This window comes from Schistocerca americana, chromosome 1, assembly GCF_021461395.2.
Source record: "Schistocerca americana isolate TAMUIC-IGC-003095 chromosome 1, iqSchAmer2.1, whole genome shotgun sequence".
In the NCBI taxonomy this organism is placed as follows: domain Eukaryota; kingdom Metazoa; phylum Arthropoda; class Insecta; order Orthoptera; family Acrididae; genus Schistocerca; species Schistocerca americana.
In genome coordinates, this window is record NC_060119.1 from 1,152,932,133 (window position 1) to 1,152,958,629 (window position 26,497).

Sequence of the window (26,497 nt, forward strand, 5' to 3'; positions counted from 1 at the left end):
AAAGCATCAGCATTGGCGTCCGCAGAAATTCATCCAGACAGGGAGGATGAGATGTCAAGACACTAAAATTACCATTTTTCATATAAAATAGTTGATCTATTTCTAAAAGTGTCATGCGATAAGAATTAAGTTTTGTAGGTGTCACCAAAAATATATCCCAGAGAATTGATGCTTATCCATTCATTGCATTCGAATAAAAATTCTGTATTCCAGATTCCAAGGATGGGTGAATGGGGGGGGGGGGGGAGGTGGAGGTGGAAAGTGCACCTTTTCCCCCTTGAGGGCTCCTATGAGAATCAGGAGGTGCAAATACAGTTTTCAGATGTTACAGCATTGTTCACTAAACGAATGGACGCCTTTTTGCTCTTACTGTGCCAACTAAGTAGTGTATTAGTTTAAGAAAAGTGTGACTACATAATGATTGAATTGTATAATTTTGGGTAGTAGAGGAACTGTTCAATATAATGTTAATTTATTACTACACATTATGAATAACTTTGGGAAAGTCAAAATATTGTTGCTTCCTGAACAATTTGGAAAATGTTGAAAATGGAATACATGGAACCAGTAAACTCTGTATTGCTCCACAGTCACGTTATCTGTTGGCTGTCTGAGCTGCTCCTTCCTAAAGCATGAGTGTGCTGTTTCCCCAGAAGAAAGCACTAGAAATTATTTCAAGTAAAAAGAAACTTGAGTCCTGGAGTACACATAGCCATATGAGATGGTGCGAGCTGTGGTAGAGGTGGATGGAAAGAGGATATGGAACCAAATGCACAGGTTTTGAACCATCTAGTGACCATGATGTGCTGAGCAGCATGTTGTGTGACTGGATGTGCTAACTTGCCCATGGTCACAACAGGTATTTGATGGCTTTTCATATTGACAGAAAAATGGTAGGTGCCCCCAGCCCCAGAAAAAGCAGTGCAGTGGTGTTTCATTTTTGCTTAAATGTAGTCTTTTGGACCCATCTAACACATATTTTGATCCCATAGTCAACCTTGTGTCAAGGTATGTTAATTCTTATGCCCCACCTATAAGTGAAACCATCTTTCTACATCTGTACCCTCCAAAAAGTGCTTGGCAGAAGGCATGTCCCATTGTGCCAGTTATTAATGCTTTCTCCCATTCTGTTCACATGTAAATAATTGGAAGAATAATTGCTTTAGTACCTCTGTGTGCTGTTACTAGTCCAAGCTTGTCTTCACGATCCCTTTGGTGGTGGTACATAGGGGCTTGTAATATATTTCTAGAATCGGCACTTAAAAGTCGGTTCTAAGTAGGTTTTCACGTAGGACAATTTGCGTCTGGCAGAGCATTTTTTTCAGCATCTTCGTGCCTTTCCCATGGGTCAAACAAACCTGTGAAGAACCATGCTGACCTTTGTGTCCATTTGACGTGCCATGGCAGTCCTGTTCATGTCCCCCAGACACTTAAGCAACAGTTTATGATGAGTTGCAAAAGTGTGTTCTATGCAGTCTTCTCTGTAGACTGATTGCATTTCCCTGGTATTCTACTACCAACAAACCACAGTCTGTCACCTGCTTTTAACATAACTGAACCTATGTGATGTACAGTCTGCAAAATGTTACAACCAGGTATTTGTATGTGTTGACCTATTCCAAGTGTGACTCACTGATATTATAGTCATAGTATTCTATATTTCTTCGATTTGTGAACTGCGCAGTTCTAAATTTCTGAACATTCAAAACAAGTTGCCAATCTTTGCATTAGTTTGAAATCTTATGAAGATCTATGTATGCAGCTTCGCTGACAGTACGTCATTATAGGTAATCATCTACAAAAAGTCTGAGGTTACTATTAATACTGTCTGCAAGGTCGTTAGTATACAGTATGAACAGGAAGGGTCCCAACACTTCCCTAAGGCACTGCTGAAGTTAGTTCTGCATCTGTTGATGACTCTCCGTCCAAGATAACATGATCCATCCCCCTACCAAAAGTTCTCAGCTCAGTCACAAATATCTCTTTATGCCCCATATGATTATTCTTTTGACAATAACTGTAGGTGTGCAACCAAGTCAAATGCTTTTCAGAAATTGAGAAACACTGCATCAGAGTGCTTTGGTCCATGACTTTTGGTGTGTCATATTAGAAAAATGAGAGTTAGGTTTCACATGATTGATTTTTTTCAGAATTCATGCTAGTTGCCATGGACGGGGTCATCCCGTTCAAGATACCTCATTATGTTTGAGCTCAGGAATGGTCCAAGATTCTGCAACAGATGGATATCAAATATATTGAAAGGTAGTTCTATACATCATTTCTGCTAGTGTGACGTTTGCTTTCTTCCAGCTACTGGGTGCATTTTTTTGTTTGAGTGGTCTTCAGTAGATTACAGTTAAGAGGGGGCTAACTCAGCCATAAATTCAAAATAGAATCTTTTAGGGATTCCATTGGGCCCTGGAGCTTCATTCAGTTTCAACATTTTCTGCTGTTTCTAAATGCCGCTGACACTGATAACTGTTTCACTATCTTTTCAGTGGTACGAGAATTAAATTGGGGCAATATTCCTGGGCTTTCTTTTTTTAGAAGAATAGTTGAAAAATGAGTGAATATTTCTGCTTTTGCTTTGCTACCCTCAATTTCTATAGCAGTCTCATCTGCGAGTGACTAGACACTAACTTTGGTGCCACTAACAGCCTTTATATATGTCCAGAATTTTTTTTGAGTTTTGTGAAAGATGTTTTGACGATATTCTGCTAAGGTAGTCATTGATGACTTCATGCATTGCTCTCTTGACAATGAAATGCATTTCGTTCAGCCTCTATATATCTACAGCTCTCTGCTTTGTTTTACACCTATTACCTGGTAGTCTGCTTCTTTAGGAGTTTCTTTAGAGAGACTGTATACCATGAAAGGTCTTCCACCATCTATTGAATTGTTCTATCGGACACGTCTATTCGGTGTGTGGTGAACTGTTCTCTTGAACTTTAGCTGTAGTTCCTGTACCTGATCCTGTTCTGAGCTGCAAGTTTCAAGTCCCTCACTGATATACGACAGTAGCGTACTACTTCCTTATCTAGTTTACCAAACGTATAGATCCATCAACTTTTTTAAGTTGCCCTTTGTGCTTTGGTAAGCTTTTTTGCTACAGCTACCTCGTGATCACTGATACGAGTTTCGATGTGGCCATTCTCAAAGTGGTCAGGTCTATTTGTTGCCATTAGAATTAATGTTTTTCCTTCATGGTAGGGGTTCCAAACTATCTGTTCAATGTAGTCTTGTCTCTCCCAACACTTAAAAAACTGTAATTATTCAAATTTAGAATAAGTTAAAGAAAATATGCTCAGTAGCATGGAAATAAAGAGATCATGCAATAGTCTGATGTCACTTCAACCTATCGAGTATAGACTGGGATTTCTATGGATTCATTGCAGATGGTATGGACATTCAATCTTATGAAGTACTTTCGAACACAATTTTCTAAAAAGCCTTAAGCAATTAGTTTGACAGTCCACACATAATGGACATATTTGAAACCTTGTAGTTATAAACAGGCCTGCTCTTGCCAATGGTGCCAGTATAGATACAGGGATTAGTGATGATGATAACAGAATGATGATTGTTAAAAAATCACTCAAGAAGGCCAGGAGAGTATTTTTGCTAGAATGAGCAGAAAAGCAGTTATTAGTGTCCCACTTAGACAATGAAAGGTTGTCATTTAGTTCCATTATGATTGATGTAGAGAAGTTACGATCAAGGTTTAAAAAGATTGTAAATCACACTGTGAAGACATATTTACTGAGCAAGTGGATTAAGGTTGGAAAAGACCCACTGTGGTTTAATAACAAAATTGTGAAGTTATTGAAAAAAGTGTAGGTGACGGCAAGCAAGGGGTAGTAGAGATTCGTCTGCCTGTAAAAACATTGACGTGCTGAGTGTGCAACTGCCACTGTCATACCTTAGCAAAAGATCTTGCTGAGAATCTGAGAAAATTTTGGTCTTGCATAAAATTACTGGGAGAGTTTAAGGCTTCTATCGAGTCACTTGTTCACCAGACTGGTGTGACAATAGAGGACAGCAAAAGGAAAACTGAAGTTTTATATATTGCATTTAAGAAATCATTCACTCAGGAGGATCATACAAACATACTGTCGTTTGACTATTTTACAGGCTCCCATATGGAGGACATAGTAATTGGGGTCCCTGTGCGGGGAAGTAACTGACATAGTTGAAAACAAATGAGTTGTCTGGTCTGGATTGAATCCCATTTCAGTTATACTGATACTCTGCAGCATTCACCCCTTACGTAGCTTGCAGTTGTCATGGATATCTTGCCTAGCACAAAGTCCCAAGTAACTTATTGTGAAATATTCGCTCATACAGAGTATCAAGTGAAATTTGTGACTGGATTGAGAACTTTTTGGTAGGGAGCACAATATGTTATCCTGGATGGAAGCTCATTGTCAGATATAGAAGCAACTAAGGGTGTGCTCCAGGGAAATGTGTTGGGAACCTTGCTGTTCATGTTGTATATTAATGAACTTGTGCACAATATTAATAGTAACCTCAGACTTTTTGCAGATGATACGGTTACCTGTAATGAAATACTATCTGAAAAAAGCTGCATAAATATTCAGTCAAATCCTGTTAATATTTCAAACAGGTGCAAAGATTGGCAAGTTAATTTAAATGTTAAGAAATGTAAAATTTTGCACTTCACAAAACAAAAAATATATCCTGTGACTGTATTTCAGTGAGTCACATTGGAAACAGCCAACTCTCACAAATACCTTGATGTAACACTTTGGAGGGATATGAAATGGAATGATCACATAGCTCAGTTGTGAATAAAGCAAGTGTTAGACTTCGGTTTATTGGTAGAATACTGGGGAAGTGTGATCAGTGTACAAAGGAGATTGCTTACAAATCACTCATTCGACCCATTCTGGAATATTGCTCAAATGTGTGGGTTCCTTGCCATAGAGGACTAATAGAGGATATTGAAAGTATACAGAGAAAGGCAGCGTGAATGGGAGAGTGTGAACTGAGCACTAAGCATTCTGTCTTCAGGTCACAAGTGGCCCATCGAGACCAAGCGACCGCCGTGTCATCCTCAACTGAGGATGCGAATAGGAGGGGCGTGTGGTCGGCACACCACTTTCCTGGTCGTTATGATGGTTTTATTTGACTGGAGCTGCTACTATTCAGTCGAGTAGCTCCTCAATTGGCATCGCGAGGCTGAATGCACCCCAGAGTGTCAACTGAGATACTGAAGAAACTGTTCTGGCAGGCTGAGGGGCTCCCGCTTGCCAATGATGCTCAGCAGATCTGGACAGTAAGCCAACCAAGTGCTAGCAAAGCCTGACAAAGCTTAAATTCTGTGATCTGACAGGAACCAGTGTTACCACTGCAGCGAGGTTGTTGGTCAAGGCAAGAAATACTCCTGCCAGTACTAAGTTTATTCTGGTACCAATGGGTATTCCTTTTTGGCCCCAAAGCTATTATTATTTGTTGAACACCTGGAGAACAGGTTTGGGGAAGTAGCAGTGTTTTCAAAAATGAAAAAAGTGATTCATTTCTGATTAAAATGGCATACCCAGTTCAGTTGTGGGCACTGCTTGCCTGTGATAAGCAAGGTGACAACTTTCACCCCCCTCCCTCCCCACCCCCTCCTTCAATAACAGGGTATCATCTTCCACCGCGATCTCCTTTTACAGACCAATGACGAGTTACATGTCAGTCTGAAATGACGGGATGTGCATTTTGTCCGTCATGTCCAGTGGGGATCAAAGAGCAATGTGATTGATACTGGAGCCTTCATCTTGGCCTTCGAGGGTGACTCGTTGCCTAAAAAGTTCAAGGTAGTGGTATATGGATGCAATGTGAAATTGTATGTTTCCCCTCCCATTTGGTGCTTCAGCCCTGTCTATATGGATTGTGGAGGGCAGTTGCTCTTTAATGCCATCCCTCTTCCCCCCCCCCCCCCCCCACTCCTTCCAACCCCTCCCCTCCCCCACAGGGAGCACTGTTCCCTCTGTTTACTGGACTGCACTGCATTCCAAAGAGAAAAGAAAATTCAAGAATACAAGACTCGTGATCATCTCACATATCATGAGGCCAAGAAGAAATAAGATTGTTGCATCCTGTACGTATGACAGTGACGTTTGCTTGTGCTGCGTCGTCGTCTTCCCCTCTAGCATCCGTACCCCCACCCTTTGCGCCTTGTATGTCGGGCCCACAGGGCCGCTTGACTACACACCCTCCCTAGGGGGTTGGGGGCCCTCCTTCCCTCTCGACACTTCCCTCTCAGGATTCTGATGATCTCCAAATGGATACCAGCCAGTGGCTGAAGAAGCGACAGGTTGCTGGTTGTAGGGATTCACGTTCCTCCTCTGTCCCTGAAACTGGGACAGACAAGCCATTATAGCTATTGAAATTGTTCGAGGAGGAGGAGGAGGAGGGGTAAAAAAAAGATGACCTCAGGGACAGAGATTCAGTGGTCCCCATGCCATCATACCGTGCATGTTCCAACTTTGTGCCAAATATAGAGTTCCTGCTAGCCTCTGTGGCACTGGATCCCTCCACAGAACCTGATTCAGAACTGATGTGTATTGATGCCGTATCCTCGCCCTGATTCAGAACTGATGTGTATTGATGCCGTATCCTCGCAACCGGTGGCACAGGCGACCCTGGGGAATGACGCACCTCCTTAGTCCCTTCACGCCCCAACAGGATACTTATATGATGATTCTCCAGAGGAACTATAGCACTTTTCTGCAACTACCAGGCTAAGCTAAGATATCTCTTACGCGCTTCCCCTGTTTCCTGCAATGCCCTGTAGGAAACCTGGCTCCTAGGTCTGCAGCCCCCCTCCCCTCCGCAGCTTTTGGGGCTACTTTAATAATAAAGCCAATTATGACAACAGCATTTGGCAGAGTTTGCATGTATAGCCTGAACTCTTGTCTACAGTAAACATGTGCCATTCGATGCTACTTAGGAGGCTGTGGCTGTTCGTGTGAGAATGTGTCTGGATTATTTTACTTTCTGTTAATGTGTATCTCCCTCCTGATGGTCTAGTGTGTTGGAACACGTCGTCTGTACTGATTTTTCAACTCCCCCTATCCTTCCACATTTTGTTTGACTTCAATGCTGACAACTCTTTGTTGGGTGGGACTACAACCAATGGTCGCAGTAAAGCTATTGAGAACTTTACTTGCAGAGTTATTATTATTATTTTATTTTTTTTAATACAAGTGTGCCCACACACATCAGTGTGTCACGTGGATTTCAATCGGTCATTGATTTTTTGATTTACAGCCCTGGTCTTCATCCCTCCATCTATTGGAGAGTCTGTGATGACTTGTGTGATAGTGATCATTTTCCATTCATCCTGTTCCTCCCTCAGCATCACTCACTTGGGTGTCCATCTAGATGGGCTCTGAACAATGCTGACTGGGATGCCTTTGCCTCTGCTGTAACCCTTAGCACCCTGCCACATGAAGGTATTGATGCAGCTGTCCAGAGCACGACCACAGCCATTATATTGGCAGCAGGCTTAGGGACTCCCTATTCCTTGAGATCCTCCTGTTGGAAGACAGTGCCTTGGTGGGCTTCAAAAATTGCAGACAGGCATTCCAACACCACAAGCGACATATATCAATGGAGCACCTCATTGCATTTAAACAGCTCTGTTCCTAGGCTGTCGCCTAATAAAACGACAGAAACAAGAATGCTATGTTACTACCATTGGACAACGTACCCTCCATCGCAGGTTTGGGCAAAGGTTCGCTGTCTCTATAGCCACCAGTGCTGCAGAAGTGTACCTGGTATCTTCTTGCATGGTGTTGTCTACACTGACCCGGATGCTGTTGCTGAATATTTTGCCCTGTATTAAGCTTAAGCCTCTGCAGCTAATAATCATCAGCCTGCATTTTGTGCCCTCAAGTAGTGGGTAGAACGAATTCATGTACCTTTCACTACGCATTACCTAGAGCCATATAATGCTCCATTCAGTGAGTGAGAATTCCCCAGTGCCACACCCCTTTGCTTTGACATGGCTCCAGGGCTAGAGTGCATCCATAGCCAAATGCTCAAACACCCATTGGTGGATTGCCAACATCTTGTCATTGCCATTTTCAAATCTATCTGGAGAGAAGGTAAGTTCCCATCTCCCATGGCTTCCAGTTTTCTCCCTCCAAAACGTAGGTTATGCATTTTTGTCACTGACCCACAGCCCACCCTGTGATCCAGAACTTTATTTGGGCGACTAGCTCCTCGACATTGTAGCACAGTTCTGTTTCTTGGGCTTTATTTTTTATAAGAAGCTGACATGGCTGTCCTGTATTCACCACCTAAAGACTACATGCATGCAGAAGCTTAATGCTCTGCCCCCTGACCCACACATCTTGGGGTGCATACCGACCACTCTTCTCCTTCTTTACTGAACTTCTCCATCTTTACTGTGCTCTGGTGTTTTCCAGACTAGATTATGGTAGCCAGGTTTATGGCTCAGCGGCTTTTTCCACTCTGCAACTACTTGACCCTTTTCACCATTGTGGGGTGCATCTGGCTATTGGTGCCTTTCGCACTAGTCCCCTTGACAGTCTCCTCACAGAAGTGGGGATTCCCCCTCTACAAATATGACAGAGCCAACTTCTGCTTTCTTATGCAATCGCCATTCGCCAATTCACTGACCATCCCATGTAACCTGTCCTCTTTGCAAATCAGAGGTGTCTCCCTTGTGACAACCACTCTTGGGTGGGATTGTCAGTTGGCATGTGTCTCACTCTATTGGGATCTCCATATCCACTCACTGGAATGCACCCTGTGTATTCCCCCATCCCCCTTCTCTCTCTCCTTTGCCGTGCTACTCAGTTGTCTTTCTCTGGGTCTCAAGTCATGTGGGCATCCCAGGGAGTGAACTGGCTGACCATTTGGCTCGAGAAGCAGATACTTACCCCCATTCCCTTTCAAGATTGCAGGTGCGGATATGTGGATCTACGTTAAATCTCTCTTTGCCCAAGAGTGGAATGCTGTCTGGTGCACTACTGTTCTTAGTAATAAACCCCGCGTAATCCAGGAGTCTACTGCAGTTTGGCACTTTTCCTTCCATTCATCTCTGAAGGAGTCCACTGTTTTATGCTGTCTACACATTGGTCATACCAGGCTCACCCACAGTTTCCTCCTGCGTAACGAACCAGCTCCACAGTGTGGTTATGAAGCTAGAATGACGGTATCCCACATCTTGCTGGAATGTCCCCTTCTTTTGGCCCTTCTTGCTGAGTACAGTCTTCCAGATACCATAAATGTAATATTAGCAAACAATCCATGGATGGTTGAACTGGTCCTCAGTTTCCTCATTGAAAGTGGTTTTTATTTACAGGTATAAGGGTTTGCTTTACTCTTGGAGCAGGGGCAGGGTGATTATGGTTGGGACCTCTTTTCATGTCTTTCGGTCTGGGACCCCATGACCACTCCCCTGTGGAAAGACCACTCTTTTTTTTCAGTTTTTAGATTTGGTGTCACCTTTTGTGCCTTTTACTGTTTGTGTTTTGACTTCATTATTTTATAATTTGACTCCCGTGACTGGATCCGTCCTCTTTTAGTGCACCCTCTTTCTTCTGTGAGTAACTTTGGAATCATGAGACTGATGACCTCACTGTTTGGTCCCATATACACTCTTAATTTAATGAATTAGTCAACCTGCACCCCCCCCCCCTCCTCTCCCCCTGCTGGTTGGGTGCTCCTCTCTTACTGCTTCCCCCCTTGCCTAATATGGGACCGATGGCTTCCTAACCAACAGGCCACCAGGGACACTGATCCCCACCTCCCAGCTGGAGACAAATCACGTTCGTCTGGCTGCTCTTGCCAGGAAGGGGTCTCTCGGGACACTTCCTACAAAGGTTTCCGCCAGTCTACAGCCGGATACCAGCCTGTTGCTGAAGGATCCACAGACTGCTGGTTGCAGGACTTAGTGATCGTCATCTTTAACTGAAACTGATTCAGTGAAGCCCTCACAATTGTTGAAATCCTGTAAGGAGGAGGAGGACTTGAAAAAGTCCTCCAAATGACATTCCGGTGGCCCCCACGCCACCAGATCCCACCTGTTCCACCCCTGTGGCTGAGATGGTTATTCTGTCAGCCCCTGAGGCCTTGATTCAAACACCGCAACAGAACCCGGAACCTATGTATATTGCTACCACAACCCCTCAGTCAGTGGCAGCAAGTGATCTAGGACATAACCTGATTCCGTGATCCCTTCGTAGCCTCACAGTTCATCGACAACATTATTCTCCCGTGTAACTGCAGCGGTTTTTTCCACCACCTGGCAGAGCTATGACATCTTCTGAGCACTTCCCCTGCCTTCTGTAATGCCCTTCTGGAGACATGGTTCCTAACAACATGGATCCTGGTCCTTCATGGATACTGGGTATTGTCAGGTGGAGCTTGCACATATACACTGGACACTTTATATAGTGACCTTGTGCCTCTTCATACACCTTTGGAGGCTGTGGCTGTTCTGGGAATGGCATTTCAGGAGATTACCATCTGCAATGTTTACCTCCGCGTCGATGGTGAAGTGTCTCAGAACATATTGTTTGCACTGGTTTCTCAGCTCTCCCCTCCTTTCCTAATCTGGAATTATTTCCACACTCATAACCCTTCGTATGGTGGAACCACGATCACTGGCCAGGGGAAAGACCTCGAAAACGTATTGGTCAACTTGACCTTTGAGTCTTGAATCTTGGTACCCCCACAAACTTCACTGTGGCGCACGGTACTTTCTTAGCTATTGACCTTTCCATTTGCAGCCCCTGCCTTCCCCTGTCCATTCACTGGAGAGCTCACGATGACCTGTGTGGTAGTGACCACTCCCTGATCTTCTTGTCCCTCCCCTCAGTTCCGCTCCTGTGGTTGCTTGCCCAGATGGGCTCTCATCAGTATTAAGTGTCAACTTTGGTTGCCGACCACATGTAGATATCAATGAGGCAGTCCAGGATACAATTACACTCATTCTATCAGCAGCTGATTTGGTGATCACCTGTTCTTCAGGCCTCCTCCAATGGAAGACAATACCTTGGTGGTCATCAGAACTATCAGGGCCCATTAGAGATCATAAGCAGGCTTCCCACTGCCATCAACAGCACCTATTGATGGAGCACCTCGTTGCCTTTAAATGACTCCTTGCCCAGGCCCATCACCTAATAAAATGATGGAAACAAGACTGCTGAGAACAGTGTTTCAACCATCAGATTATGTACCTCTACTTCTCAGGTTTGGGCTAAGATCAGTCATCTCTATGGCTCCAGCTCTCAGCTGATATACAACTACAGCATGGCATGTTAAGTGTTTATTATTTTCTATGTTTTCATTGTAGTATATTTATTAAATTTCATGCCTGTTTTTCTGTTTAAGAGGTTTAATCTTGCATTATTGTAAGTTTAAATTCATCCAGTAGCTCACTGAACAGCCAGCTACATAGCTCATTAATGCATCAGCATTCATTGCTGACACATCAGGAGGGTAGCAACTTGCATATCTAGATTTTTGTCTGCTTTTATAGCTTACTTCTTCAGTTAGTCTTGCTAGGATGGCTAGTATGTGTGCAAGCCATGTGCGGATGCAGATGGAGCTGGCTGCAGTTCGTAAATGCTGAATGCGCTTTTGGCTAGGGTCAGTTACCTTCACGCTGTTGCCTTGAGATGTAGCGGTGGTGGAGAATGTGGCACATTGCATGGGACACCTCAAGTGTCACTTGTTTTGCCCATGGGCTCTGCTTCCGAGGCACCTCCTAGTGTTCCTGATGTGGTGCATCTGCCCTCAAAGTAGGATGAGTGGTGGGTGATAACGCATTCACGTCACTCAAGATGGAGTGACTGGCCGCCAGGCCTCACCCCTTCATCCAGAGGGTGGACAGGTGGAATTACTGGGAGCTCCAGTTTTAGGCATGTTATGGAGCCCCTTAGGCAGACAGCGTTCAGGGCTAGAAAGAAAATCAAAGTGCACTTGATATGTCTGCCAGGGGGGCCTCATCCAATATGTGAAGGCAGCCTAGTGTGCGGCTATTGAGCAAGCAGGGTGCAATCATCTGCAAGTTGTGGCACACATTGGCACCAATGATGCTTGCCGCATGGGTTCTGAGGCGATCCTCAGTTGTTCAGGCAGCTGGTGGAGGTGATTAAGACTGCTGGCCTCGCGTGTGGGTTGCAAGCAGAGCTCACAATTTGCAGTATCATTCCCAGAGTTGATTGGAATCCTTTGGTTTGGAGCCTAGTGGAGGGTCTCAACCAAAGGCTTTGTCAACTCTGTGATTGGTCTTGGCTGCAAGTTTCTAGAACTGTGTTATTGTGTGGGGATTTGTAGGACTCCCCTTGATATTCCAGGGGTACTCTACATCTACATACGTACATACATACATACTCCGCAATCCACCATATGGTGTGTGGCGGAGGGTACCTCGTACCACAACTAGCATCTTCTCTCCCTGTTCCACTCGCAAACAGAACGAGGGAAAAATGACTGCCTATATGCCTCTGTACGAGCCCTAATCTCTTATCTTATTTCTTTGGGTATGAAAGTACTTGTGGAGAGCACATGAAGGTTTTTTAGGCTAGGCAGTTGTTTTAGGTGCTTTGAGGAATGTTACCAGTTGATATTTAGCGAGGGAAGTCAAATGGTGTTCAGAATAAAAACACTTTCCCTGTCAATAAAAGTATCCATAATAAAGTTCCTGAATTTGCTGCCCTCCAGGAAATTTCTTGTGTTCAAATTATTCTTGGGACTGAGATCTGGCTGAAACTTGAAGTGGAAAGCTCTGAGATATTTAGTGAGTCATGGAACGTATACCAGAAACACAGATTAGAGGTCATAGGAGGGGGAGTGTTCATTGCAGTTGACAGAAATATTCTCTCTAGTGAGGTTGAAGTTGAGTGTGAGAATGAAGTTTTCTGGTCGCGCGTAACAGGTGTAGATGAAACCAATGTATTTGTTGGATGTTTTTACCAGCCACCCAATTCCACTGTGACAGTTAGATTCATTCAAAAAAGTATATGGTCAATAGCGCATAAACACCCAGATCATGCAATACTGGTTGGAGACGACTTTAACCTAGTGAGTATAGACTGGGATGTCTATGGATTCTTTGTGGAGGTGTTACAGATAGACAGCCATGTGAAATACTTTTGAACATGTTTCCTGAGAACTGTCGTGAGCAGCTAGCTCACACACAATCGAAATATCTTAGACTTTGTAGGTGCAAAGAGGCCAAACCTTATCGACAATGTTTGTATAGAAACAGGGATTAGCATTCATCATGGCAGTATAGCAACTACGATTACGACAGTTAATAAATCAGTCGAGAAGGCTAGGAGTGAGTCTCTGCTAGATAGACCAGATAAGCAGTTATTAATATCACACTTAGGCAGTGAATTGGTATCATTCTGTATCAAATACCCAACATGTGTTCAGAAAACTCAAATCAACAGAAACTGTCCTTTTTGACTCTGTTACTGAAGCCTTGACTTCAGTAGATCAGAAAGAACATGTGTCAGCAATGTTTCATAGCACAGAAGAGGATCATTAGGGCAATTGAAAATGCCACATCCCAAAATTCTTGCAAACCCATTTTTAAAGCACTGAAGATACCACCACTATCATGCCTGTACATTCTTGAGATAATTACATACATAAAAGAAAATTTCAGAATCTAAAAACCACTTAGTATGTACAAATCAAGAAGTCCACACACGATACCAGGCAAAAGTTAGAATTCCACCGTGAACATGCAAGCACAACACTCAGACAATATGGACCACTGCAAGTGGGCTAAAAAATTTACAATAAACTTCCCCATCACATAAAGGAAATAAAAGAAACACAAAAATTCAAAGTGGCTTTGAAAACATACTTACAAGACAGGTGAAGGTAAATGAATATCTAACATAAATTTAAATTATTTCCTTTGGTAAATGAATATCTGTTGACATAAATATAAATTATTTCCTTACGTATAGGAAACTGTTTTTGTTATCTATTGTACTAGATATTAGGTTATACTCTTATATTAATGTATTGTATTTCAGTGATTTATTATATTATACTGCATCATGTGCTTAAATTATTTATGTTATTGAATCAATGTTACTGTTATGTGACGTATTTAAAATTTCGTGCTAATGTGCAAAGTAAGCTATGTCCATATCAAATATTTTATGATTGGAAGCTTAACAAATAAAGAAAATTGACAATATTTTAGGTGAGGATAAGTTTAGCTTTAGGAAAGTTGGACACCAGAGAGGCAGTTCGGAAATCGCTATTGATAATGGATGCAATACTGAAGAAAAGTCAAGACATGGGCACAGGATTTGTTGAGCTAGAAAAAGAGCTCAACAATGTAAAATGGTGCAAGAAGTTAGAAATTCTGAGAAAAAGCTACAGGGAAAGATGGATAATATACAAGATGTACTACAACCAAGAGGGAACAATGACACTGGAAGACCAAGAATGAAGTGCTCAGGTTAAAGAGGGTGTAAGACAGGGATGACAGTTAGGCAGCTGTAGCTGGCTGAAACACCAGCAGCAGCAGGGAAATAACCGATATTGTGACTTTCAGGAGTTCCTAACCAGGAGTGAATTTTATAATATAATCTGTGTGCTTTAATAATTTAGTTTCTTGAGTTTCTGCGTGTTTATTTAATATCCAACAGCCACAGTTGTCTTGTTTCCATTTGCGTTGGAAAGTAAACCGATTTTGTGACACATTAAAAGTTGCTAATCAGGGGCGAATTATTTAGTTTCACCCGAGTGCTTCGGTAGTTGGGTTTTTGAGTCTCTGCATATTAATCTAATTTATTAGACAAAGTTCCTGCATTTTCGTCAGGGCCTACAGTAGAGTTCGCAGCACATGCCGATAGTCTGTTTATCTGCATAGTTTATTTTCCCAAGGTCTTTAGTACGGACAGCGACTGCGATTGTTGCATATGGATGCAAGCCGAGTCGGTGACATTTCACTCTCAGCTTTAGGTTGTGATGGCTTCGGTTACACAGCTTGAGGCTGCAGTGGATGAGCACCACTGTTGTGGGCTGGCCGTGGGAATCTAATGGACATCCAGCACGCCCGAGTCCTTCAATCGGTCTTCACCAGTGGCCAGCCCAGTTACTGCTCGCACTGAGTTCGACCCCTCACCTGTGGTTGATTAGGAGGTCGTCCTGGGTTGTAGCAGGCGGCGAAAGACTTCCCAGGCGGTCGCACGTACGGCCTCCCCGGATGGTCTGACCAGCAGGTGCCAGGTGCTGTCTGTGGCTGACACTGTCGCTGAGCCAGATGCTGTCACATGTCCTGTTTCAGTGGAAACCTCTCAGCCTGCAAGATCTGGACAATCACAGAGGGTGGGATTATTGATAGTTGGGAGCTTCCACATTAGGTGCGTTATGGGGCCCCTTAGGGACATGGCTGCCAAGAACAGAAAGAAAACCAATGTGCACTCTGTGTGCATACTGGATGGAGTCATTCCAGATGTGGAACGGATCCTTCTGGATGCCATGAAGAGCACAGGGTGCAACCAACTGCAGGTGGTTGCTCACGTTGGTACCAATGATGTGTGTCACTCTGGATCAGAAGAGATTCTCTCTGGTTTCGAGCGGCTAACAGAAGTGGTAAAGGCTGCCAGACTTGCTTGCAAGATGAAAACAGAGCTGGCCATTTGCAGTATAGTCGACAGGACCAATTCCAGACCTCTGGTAAAGAGCCAAGTGGAGGGTCTGAATCAGAGGCTCACATGGTTCTGCGACCATGTAGGCTGCAGATTCCTCGACTTGTGCCAAAGGGTGGTTGGGTTTTGGGTTCCGCTGAATAGGTCAGGTGTCCACTATATGCAGGAGGTGGCTACACAGGTAGCAGGGGCTGTGTGGTGTGGACTGGGTAGTGTTTTAGGTGAGAGGGTCTTGGGGAAAAACACAAGAAGGGCTTCAGTAAAAAAGGGTGCAGGCCAAACGCAGGAAGAAGGTAGATACAGGAAGCATTGGTATAACAGTTGTAAATTGTCATGGCTGTGTTGGGAAAGTACCAGAGTTCCAAGTGCTAATAGAAAGCACTGATGCTCAAATCGTTATAGGCACTGAAAGCTGGCTGAAGCCAGAGATAAGTTCAGCCAAAATTTTTGTGAAGAACCTAATGGTGTTCTGAAAGGATAGGCTAAGCACAGTTGGCAGTGGCATGTTTGTTGCTGTTACAGGTAGTTTATCTCGTTGTGAAATTGAAGTAGATAGTTCCTGTGAGTTAGCATGGGCAGAAGACATTGTTGGCAACTGGAATAAAATAATAATTGGATCCTTTTACTGACCTCCCAATTCAGATGATACAATTGCTGAAAAGTTAAAAAAAGATATGAATTTGATTTCAAACACGTACCCGACTAAATGAGATTATAGTTGGTAGTGACCTTAATTTACTCTCGATATGTTGGTGAAAATACGTGTTTAATTCCGGAGATAGACATAAAACATCATCCAAAATCGTGCGAAACGCATTCTCTGAAAATAATTTTGAGCAGTTATTTCATGAGCTCACACAATTAGTAAATTGTTGTGAAAACACACTTGACCTCTTAGCAACAAATAATCCTGAGTTAATAACGAGCATCAAAATGGATACAGGGGTTAGTGAACACAGTGTTGTCGTAGTGAGACTTAATATTGTAACCTCCAAATCCTCAAAAAATAAATGAAAAATGTACCTATTCAAAAAAGCAGATAAAAATTCATTTGCCGCCTTCCTGAGAGACAATCTCCACTGCTTCCAAATTAATAATACAAGTGTAGACCAGATGTGGCTTGAATTCAAAGAAATAGTATCAGCAACAATTGAGAGATTTATACCAAATAAATTAACAAATGATGGAGCTGATCCTCCTTGGTACACAAAATGGGTCAGAAAACTGTTGCAGAAACAGTGAAACAAACATGCCAAATTTAAACAGATGCGAAATCCCCAAGATTGGTGATCTTTTACAAAAACTCGAAATTTGGCGTGGACTTCAATGTCGCGATACCAATGGAGATACTATTGAAGACAGTGCTGCCAAAGTGGAGTTACTAAAGACAGTCTTCCGAAATGCCTTCACAAAAGAAGAAGTAGTAAATATTCCAGAATTTGAATCAAAAACAGCAGCCAACATGAGTAATGGAGAAGTAAATATCCTCGGAGTAGTGAAACAACTTAAATCACTTAATAAAAGCAAGTCTTCTGGTCCAGACTGTATACTAATTAGGTTCCTCTCAGAGTATGCTGATGCGTTAGCTCCATACTTAACAATAATATACAACCATTCACTCGACGAAAGATCCATACCCAAAGACTGGAAAGTTGTACAGATCACACCAATATTCAAGAAGGGTAGTAGGAATAATCCACTTAATTACAGGCCCATATCATTAACATCGATATGCAGCACGATTCTGGGACATTGTGTTTGAACATTATGGATTACCTCGAAGAAAACGGTCTGTTGATACTCAGTCAACATGGGTTTAGAAAACATTGTTCTTGTTGTGAAACACAATTAGCTCTTCATTCATATGAATGTTGAGTGCTATTGACAAGGGATTTCAGATCGATTCCATTTTTCTGGATTTCCAGAAGGCTTTTGACACTACTACACAAGCGGCTTGCAGTGAAATTGCTTGCTTATGGAATATCGTCTCAGTTATGTGACTGGATTTGTGACTTCCAGTGAGAGAGGTCGCAGTTCGTAGTAATTGACGGAAAGTCTTCGAGTAAAACAGAAGTGATTTCTAGCATTCCCCAAGGTAGTGTTACAGGCCCTTTGCTGTTCCTTATCTATATAAACAATTTGGGAGACAATCTGTCAGCCGCCTTAGGTTGTTCGCAGGTGAAGCTGTTGTTTATCGACTAGTAAAGTCATCAGAAGATCAAAACAAATTGCAAAACGATCTAGAGAAGATATCTGTATGATGCGAAAATTGACAATTGACCCTAAATAATGAAAGGTGTGAGGTCATCCACATATCTAATCTAAAGGCCGTAAATTCAACAAAATACCTAGGAATTACAATTACGAACAACTTGAATTTGAAGGAACATGTAGAAAATGTTGTGGGGAAGGCTAACCAAGGCAGGACCCTTAGAAAATGTGACAGATCTACTAAGGAGACCGTCTACACTACACATGTCCGTCCTCTTTCAGAATACTGTTGAGCGGTGTGGGATTCTTACCATATAGGACTGATGGAGTATATTGAAAAAGTTCAAAGTAGGGCACCAAATTTTGTATTATCGCGAAATATGGGAGAGTCTCACTGAAGTGATGCCAGATTTGGGCTGGACATAATTAAAAGGAAGGAGTCTTTCGTTGCGAGAATCTTCTCACGATATTTCAATCACCAACTTTTTCCTCTGAATGTAAGAATATTTTGTTGACACTGACAATCATAGGAAGAAATGATCACCACAATAAAATAAGGGAAATCAGGTCGTATGGAAAGATGTAAGTGTCCATTCTTTCTGCGCGCTATACGAGATTGGAATAATAGAGAATTGTGAAGGCGGTTCGATGAACCCTGTGATTTGCAGAGTATCCCTGTAGATATAGAATCATTTGCTCCTACTGTTCATTCTGTACACTGAAGAAGCAATGGTGGAAATGAAAGATTCAAGAGTGGGATGAAAATTCAAATTGAGAGCATATCAGTGATAAGATTCACTGATGATGTTCCTATCCTCAGTGAAAGTGAAGAAGAGTTACATGATCTATTGACTGGAATGAACAATCTAATGAATACAGAATATGGATTGCGAGTAAATTGAAGAAAGATGGAAGTAATGAAAATAGCAGAAAAGAGAACATTGAGAAACTTGACATCAGAGTAATAATCACGAAGCAGACAAAGCCAAGGAATTCTGCTATGGAGCAGGAAAATAACCCATGATAGACAGAGCAAGCAGGACATAAAAAGCAGACTAGCACTGCCAAAAAGTGCCGTTCCTGGCCAAGAGAAGCCTGCAAGTGTCATTATCATAACATATACTTTAATTTGAGGAAGAAATTTCTGAGAATATATGTCTGGAGTACAGCATTGCATGGTAGTGAAATGTGGACAGTATGAAAACTGGAACAGAAGAGAATTGAAACGTTTAAGATGTGGTGCTAGAGAAGAATGTGGAAAATTGGATGGACTGCTAAGCCAATGAATGACAAGAATCTTTGCAGAATTGGTGAGGAAGAGAATAAATGGAAAAGACAGACAAGAAGAAGGGACAGTATGGTAGGATATATGTTACAGAATCAAGAAATAACTTCCATGGTACTAGAAGGAACTGTAGAGTATAAAAACTGCAGAGAAAGACTTTGGAATACACCCAGCAAATAATTGGGGGCACAGGTTGCAGTTGTTATTCGGAGATCCAAAGATTGGCACAGGAGAGAAGGTTATAGTGGGCCTCATCAAGCTAGTCAGAAGACTGATAACATCCCCTCCCATCCTCTCCTCCCCTCCCAAAATAAGAAGAAAAAGAACTACTACTACTTCACAGCAAACAGTTTGTCTAGCCCTAGCATACTATGCAATTTCGAATAAGTAAAATGACCTGTTAGTACCAAAAAAATAGATAAAGTTGACCTTACCGTAAAGGAAACAGAGTGTGTAAAACTCCCTGTGAGCCTAGTTAGATAACATGTTAAAATGGAGTGAAGACACAGATAAGGTAATCGAAAAGCTCAATTTGGCATGTTTTCATAGTAGTATTCTTTCTCATTGTATTGAGCTAAAGAAAAAGATGTCAGCATATTTTAACTCCTGTTTGTATTATGTAGTTCTCTTGGAACAATGCACTTACAGTAAATAAAGTACTCGTCCAGCAGAAACTGTTGGTAAGAGCATTGAATACACTAGATTACTGTGCAGCATCTTTAAGAATTTTGAAAATCTTACTCTCACCCCAGTAAATTTACTCCTTACTAATATCTGTCACTGAAAATAGAAGTTAGTTCCAGCTGAACTGTGATGGCAGTACAAGTGGAAAAATAATTTTCATAGCCTTTCTTCATTTTGCCTCCATGTTCAGTGTCTGGAGTGAATATGTCTTCTAGTGCAAAGTTCGTAAACTCTCTTCCAGCATATAGCAAAACATGGAGAATCTCTGCTAAGTTAAAAGAAATTATAAACATACGTTGGTAGCCACTTCTGCAATCTGATTATCTAGTTTTCTAAGATTGAAAATTCCTGACAGCTGCATTGCAGCATTTCTTATGAAACTTCATAATTAGTTCTTCATTTGTTGTAAACAAGCCTGCACCTTGCAACCCTGAGGCAAGTTCTTACAAAGCAGTGAGGCTTATTAATATAAACAGGACAAGGTGTTTTAAGACTAAGCTAAAGTGGGTAGTATGGGATGGAGGTATATGAAGAAAGAGATGCTAATGTGAAGTTCAGTTTATTCCACAGTAAATTTTTGTCAGTGTTTTAAAGTTACTTTCTTTAAAAAAAACTGGAACATCCTTAAAACGTGAGCTGCAGCTAACTAAGGAATGTAGAATGTAGTTTATTTGTCTCATAACATAGTTACAAATCAAAGATTTTTGTACTGGAGACACGTCAGATTACTTTAAAAAAGTAAGATTATAGCAATTAACATATTTAAACAGGCATTTTGGAATTTTTAGACATGAACAATTTAACAAGAACACTTACAACAGGGTGATTTTGCAGCTTGCAATACAATTTATGCTATATATTAACAATTTATTTTGATACATAATCTTTGTTGTTTCTTTTCTTTTCAAATTGCCGAACTGTCCTGCATGAATTCTTCAATTGAGTAATAACATTTTTCCACTAGTGTATTAAGTAACAATCTTTTTAGTGGGTCAAACTCCATATTAAACAGATTTGTGTTATTTAGTTTATTGTAAATTTTTAATCCCACGTACAATGGTGTTTGAGTGTAGAATTTTAAATTATGAGAGAGAAGATTGAAACTGTGTCTGTGACAAGTACTGTAATTGAGGTTGAAATGAAAATTGTCAAGGGAGTTTTGATTTTTATATATGAAAATAAAAATTTTGTAGATGTACGGAGAGGGAAAGGTTAGTATTTTTAATTTTTTAAATAATGGGCAACAAGATATTCTTTTTTGGACCAAACAAATGTTTCTTATGATTCTCTTTTCAAGTGTAAGTAATCTCAGGCTGTTCATTGAGTTTCCCCAGAAAATTATTCTGTATTGAATTATAGTTTCAAAGTAGCTGTGGTAGACTATCTTCCTGGTGTCCAAAGGGTGGAACCAGATAAGACATACATCGGATAAGCTAGGCTGTTTAGTTTGTTTGCTAAGAAGTCTAAATGTGCCTTCCAATTTAAATTTTTGTCAAGATTTAGACCTAGAAGATCTCATGTAAGAGGAAGAGGGAAATTTAGTTAAAGGTCAGAGTTAGCCAAGATATGACATTGCTTGCATACTTCAAAAAATACTGTAGTATTTTAAGGAAAGTCATTACAATGTCCAGAAGTATGCATTTCTTGACAAATTAATAGTGCAGATAATAAGATTGAAATTATGTGGGACACTGTCAAATGGGAGATAGGACAGCCAGTCAGTATACAAGATTCCATAACAATTAAACTAAATGACAGTGTTGTGACAGATAATTCACAACTTGCAAGTACTTTTAACAATCACTTTCTGTATGTAGCAGGAAACATAGGATTAAGTGGTTCAGTTGAAGGAACAAAAGAATGTGCTAAAAGTATAATTCTACAAAACTTTAAGGAACTAGAAGTAGCATCGACACCCTTCAGTGAAAGTAACAGAATTATAAAAATGCTGAGAAACAGAAGCTCATGTGGGGTTGATGGAATTTGAAACAGAATTCTGAAAAGTTGTTCCAGCTTAATAAGTAATGTTCTTAGTAATAAATGCAATGCATCACTGGTATAGGAAATTTTTCTAGATAGTTTTATATGCAATCACTTCATGAGAAAGGTGGCAAGACATCATTTGCAGAATATTGAGAAAAGTAGTGTATTGAAGAATCATCATAAACTTAAGTGGCAACAGATTAGATTCCAGAAGGGTTGCAATTGAGAATGCTATTTATACATTTACTCACCAAATAGTACAAGCCTTAAATAATGGTATATCGCCAGTTGCTATTTTTGTGATCTTTCCAAGGCATTTGACTGTGTACATCATGGTACTCTCTTACAAGGGAAGCTCCCCATCACGCCCCCCCCCCCCCCCTCCTCAGATTTAGTGGTAAAATGGCCCAGTGGATAGCTGGATAGCCCGCCAAAACCTGAGCAGGATTGAAGCATGAAAACAGGAAGAAGGTGTACTGTTAACTGTGAGAAAAAGAAGCAAAATAGAACAGTAAGCAGTCCAAGCTCAAGATGTGCAACATCGAGATTGGAATGACTCCTTACCCTCTCCCTTAAAACCCACATCCTTTCGTCTTTCCCTCTCCTTTCCTCTTTCCTGATGAAGCAACCGTGGGTTGCGAAAGCTTGAATTTTGTGTGTGTTTGTGTTTGTGTTTATTAGTGTCTCTATCAACAAACCAATGCTTTAGTTCTCCTTTTGTAGTCTTGGCAGCTGTCTCGTTGGTTATAGAATATGGGTCATATGGTAAGGGTATATTGCTGTTGCAAGTTAATGTGGTGAATAGTGAGAGCAGGTGAGATGTCACATGGACCTCTCACAGAAATGAAAACAACAAATAATCAGATGTGAACCGTGTTACAAAAAAGCAGTTCCAGAGTCAATACTTCCAAAACTGAACATATAGTACTTGTGTAGAACAAACAGGAGATACGTATTTCTGTGGGACTCTTCTGTACACCTTGCTGTTGCAAGCATATGTCACACCATGACACAGACATGAATTTGAATATAGTGAACAGACACATCAATGACTGAATGGACAGTTCATAATTTTGTGGGAGGGAAAAAAAAGGCATGAGGAAGATTTGAACACGGCCTCTCGCTTCGCATTCCAATACAAATGTTGCACATCTTGAACTTGTACTGTTCATTGTTTTGAGTTTTCTTCTTTTTTCACGGTTTAGTATACCTTCTTCCTGTTTTTATCCTAGATCTGTGTACAGTTTGTGACGGGCTATCCATTGGGCCCTCTTACCACTAAATCTGAATGTGGTATGATGGGGAGTTTCCCTTGTTAGAGAAACTTGAGTTTTATGAAATGATGGCCTTACACACAGCTGATTTGAATCATAATTGACAACCAGAATGCAAAAGATTGTGCTGAATAATACAATGTCAGAAATGGAGAAAATTTTAGTAATTGGAGGGAGGGAAAAAAATCACAAACTGAGCCCCACAGGAATCAATTTTTGTTCTACTTCTATCCCTTATATATGTGAATGACCTTTCACTTAACACTTTACATACAAAAATCATACTTTCTGCTGACATTACTAGTGTTCTAATAACACCCATTACAGAGAGAACAACAGAAGAGTTGATAAATTATATTTTCCAAAGAATTGTTAAGTGATTCTCAGAAAATGAGCTCTCCCTAAATTTTGAAAAGATGCACTGCTTTTAATTCTCTACAACGAATAGACATAACAACCATTAATGTAGCACATGAGCAGGAATCAGTGAATGGGGTAGAATGTTCCAGATTTTTTGGTGTACACATTGATAACTTGAACTGGAAGAAGCATGTTACTGAGCTTCTCAGACAATTAAGTTCAGCTACTTTTTTTTGCATATTTCCACTCAATAATGTCATACAGAATAATTTTCTGAGGTAACTCATCACTTAGAAAGAAAGTATTGATTGCAGAAAAGCAAACAGTAAGAATAATATGTGGTATCCACCAACAGACATCATGTAGCTACCTCTTCAAGGAGATAGGTATTTTAACTGCACTGTCACAATACAGTTATTCGATGAGGAGATTAGTAATAAATAATCCATCACAATTTGGGAAGAACAGTGATGTACATGCCTACAACACTAGAGGGGAAAAATGACCTTTTTTGCCTATTGTTAAAGCTGTTAGTTATTCAGAAAGGAGTTCAATATGCACCAACAAAAATTTTTGATCATTCGCCCAATAACATAAAATTTCTGACAGCTAGTGAAGCAAGTTTTAAACAAATTTAAAACCATTTCTTCTGGACAACTCTGTGCATTCAACTGATGAATTAGTTCTTAAAAACTGGTAGTCCCCCAAAAAAAGTATTGGCTTGAGTAGGATGAAAAATAATAATGTGTTCATTAATGTTAGTAAATGTATACAAATTCACATCCACACTCTGCATACCACCACAAAGTGCATGCAGAGGATACGCCTTATTGTACCAGTTATTAGGGTTTCTTCCCGTTCCATTCACATATGGATCCCTAGAGTCATCATTTAGAGCTGGTTCTTGACACTTAGCAGACTTTGTTGGGATAGTTTACGTCTATCTTCAGCAGTCCACCAGTTCAGTTTCTTCAGCATTTCTATGACACTCTCGCCTGGGTCAGACAAACATGGGACAATTTGCACTGTCCTTCTCTGTACACTTTCAGTATCCCCCTTTAGTCGTCTTTGGCATGGGTCCCACATACTTGAGCAATATTCTGAAATCAGTCACAAAAGTGATTCGTAAGCAATCTCCTTTGTAGACTGATTGCACTTCCCCAGCTTTCTACTAATAAACCAAAGTCCCAGGTATTTGTAAGAGTTGGCCAATTACAGGTGTTTTTTTTTTTTTTTTTTTTTTTGTGAAGTGCACAGTTTTACATTTCTGAACATTTAAAGCAAGTTGTCAATCTATACACCACTTCGAAATCTTATCAGGATCTGACTGAATCATTATGCAGTTTCTTTCAGGCATTCATTATAGATAACTGCGACACCTGCAAAAAGTCTGAGGTTACTATTAATATTGTCCACAATGTTATTACTACACAGAATTAACAATAAGGGTCCCAACACACTTCCCTGGGGCACACCCAAAGGGTTTGCATCCTCCCTACCAAAAAGTCGTTAATCCAGTCACAAATTTCACTTGTTCAAATGGTCTAACTTTTTACAATTAACATAGGTACAGTACCCTGCATCAAATGCTTTTTGGAAATGGAGAAATACTACATCTACCTGACTACCTTGATCCAAAGCTTTCAGTATGACATGTGAGAAAAGTTCAGGTTGGGTTCCACATGATTAATGTTTTCAGAATGCGTGCTGTATGGCATTGAGGCTATTCTGTTAAAGATTCCTCATTATGTTAGAGCTCAGAATATGTACTAAGATTCTACAACAAATCAACATAAAAAATATGGGACAGTAGTCTTGTGGATCATTTCTAATACCCTTCTTGTAGGCAGGTGTTATCTGAGCTTTCTTCCAACTACCTGGCACGGTTTTCTGTTTGAGGGATCTACAATAGATTATACACTGAAGAGCCAAAGAACCTATTCCACCTGCCTAATATCATATAGGGCCCCTGCAAGCACACAGAAGTGCCGCAACACGGCGTGGCATGGATTCGACTAATGTCTGAAGTACTGCTGGAGGGAACTGATACCATGAATCCTGCAGGGCTGTCCATATATCTGTAAGAATACGAGGGGGTGGAGATTTCTCCTGAACAGCATGTTGCAAGGCATCCCAGATATGCTCAATAATGGTCATGTCTGGGGAGTTTGGCTGTAAATGAAAGTGTTTAAACTCAGAAGAGTGTTCCTGGAGCCACTCTGTAGCAATTCTGGATGTGTGAGGTGTTGCACTGTCCTGCTGGAATTGTCCAAGTCCGTCGGAATGCATAATGGACATGAATGGATGCAGGTGATTAGGCGCCGGCCGAAGTGGTCGTGCGGTTAAAGGCGCTGCAGTCTGGAACCGCAAGACCGCTACGGTCGCAGGTTCGAATCCTGCCTCGGGCATGGATGTTTGTGATGTCCTTAGGTTAGTTAGGTTTAACTAGTTCTAAGTTCTAGGGGACTAATGACCTCAGCAGTTGAGTCCCATAGTGCTCAGAGCCATTTGAACCAGGTGATTAGGCAGGATGCTTACATACATGTAACCTGTCAGAGTGTTATCTAGACATATCAGGGGTCCCATATCACTCCAACCGCACATGTCCAAAACCATTACGGAGCCTCCACCACCTCAAATGGTCCCCTGCTGGCATGCAGGGTCCATGGATTCATGAGGTTGCCTTCATACCTTTACAAGTGCATCTGCTTGATACAATTTGAAATGAGATTCGTCCGACCAGACAACATGTTTCCAGTCATCAACAGTCCAATGTCAGTGTTGTTGGGCCCAGGCGAGGTGTAAAGCTTTGTGTTGTGCAGTCATCAAGTATACGCGAATGGGCCTTTGGCTCCAAAAGCTCATATCGGTGATGTTTTGTTGAATGGTTAGCGCACTGACACTTGTTGATGGCTCAGCATTGAAATCTGAAACAATTTGCAGCAGGGTAGCATTTCTGTCACGTTGAGTGATTCTCTTCAGTTGTCATTGGTCCCGTTCTTGCAGGATCTTTTTCTGGCTGCAGCGAT

At 41.3% G+C, this 26,497-nt stretch overlaps 1 protein-coding gene across 3 annotated transcripts in view; it reads left to right on the forward strand.

Moving 5' to 3' along the window:
• The window catches only part of LOC124551463 (kinetochore protein NUF2 homolog), a 101,390-nt gene that overhangs the window by 846 nt on the left and 74,047 nt on the right, over positions 1–26,497 (forward strand). The window contains exon 2 of one of the 3 annotated variants that reach the window (XM_047126443.1): positions 591–859. The exons of the other annotated variants lie outside the window; for them this stretch is intronic. The gene's annotated coding sequence lies outside the window, so the exon portion shown is untranslated. The remainder of the gene's footprint in view (positions 1–590; positions 860–26,497) is intronic. 3 annotated transcript variants of the gene reach the window in all.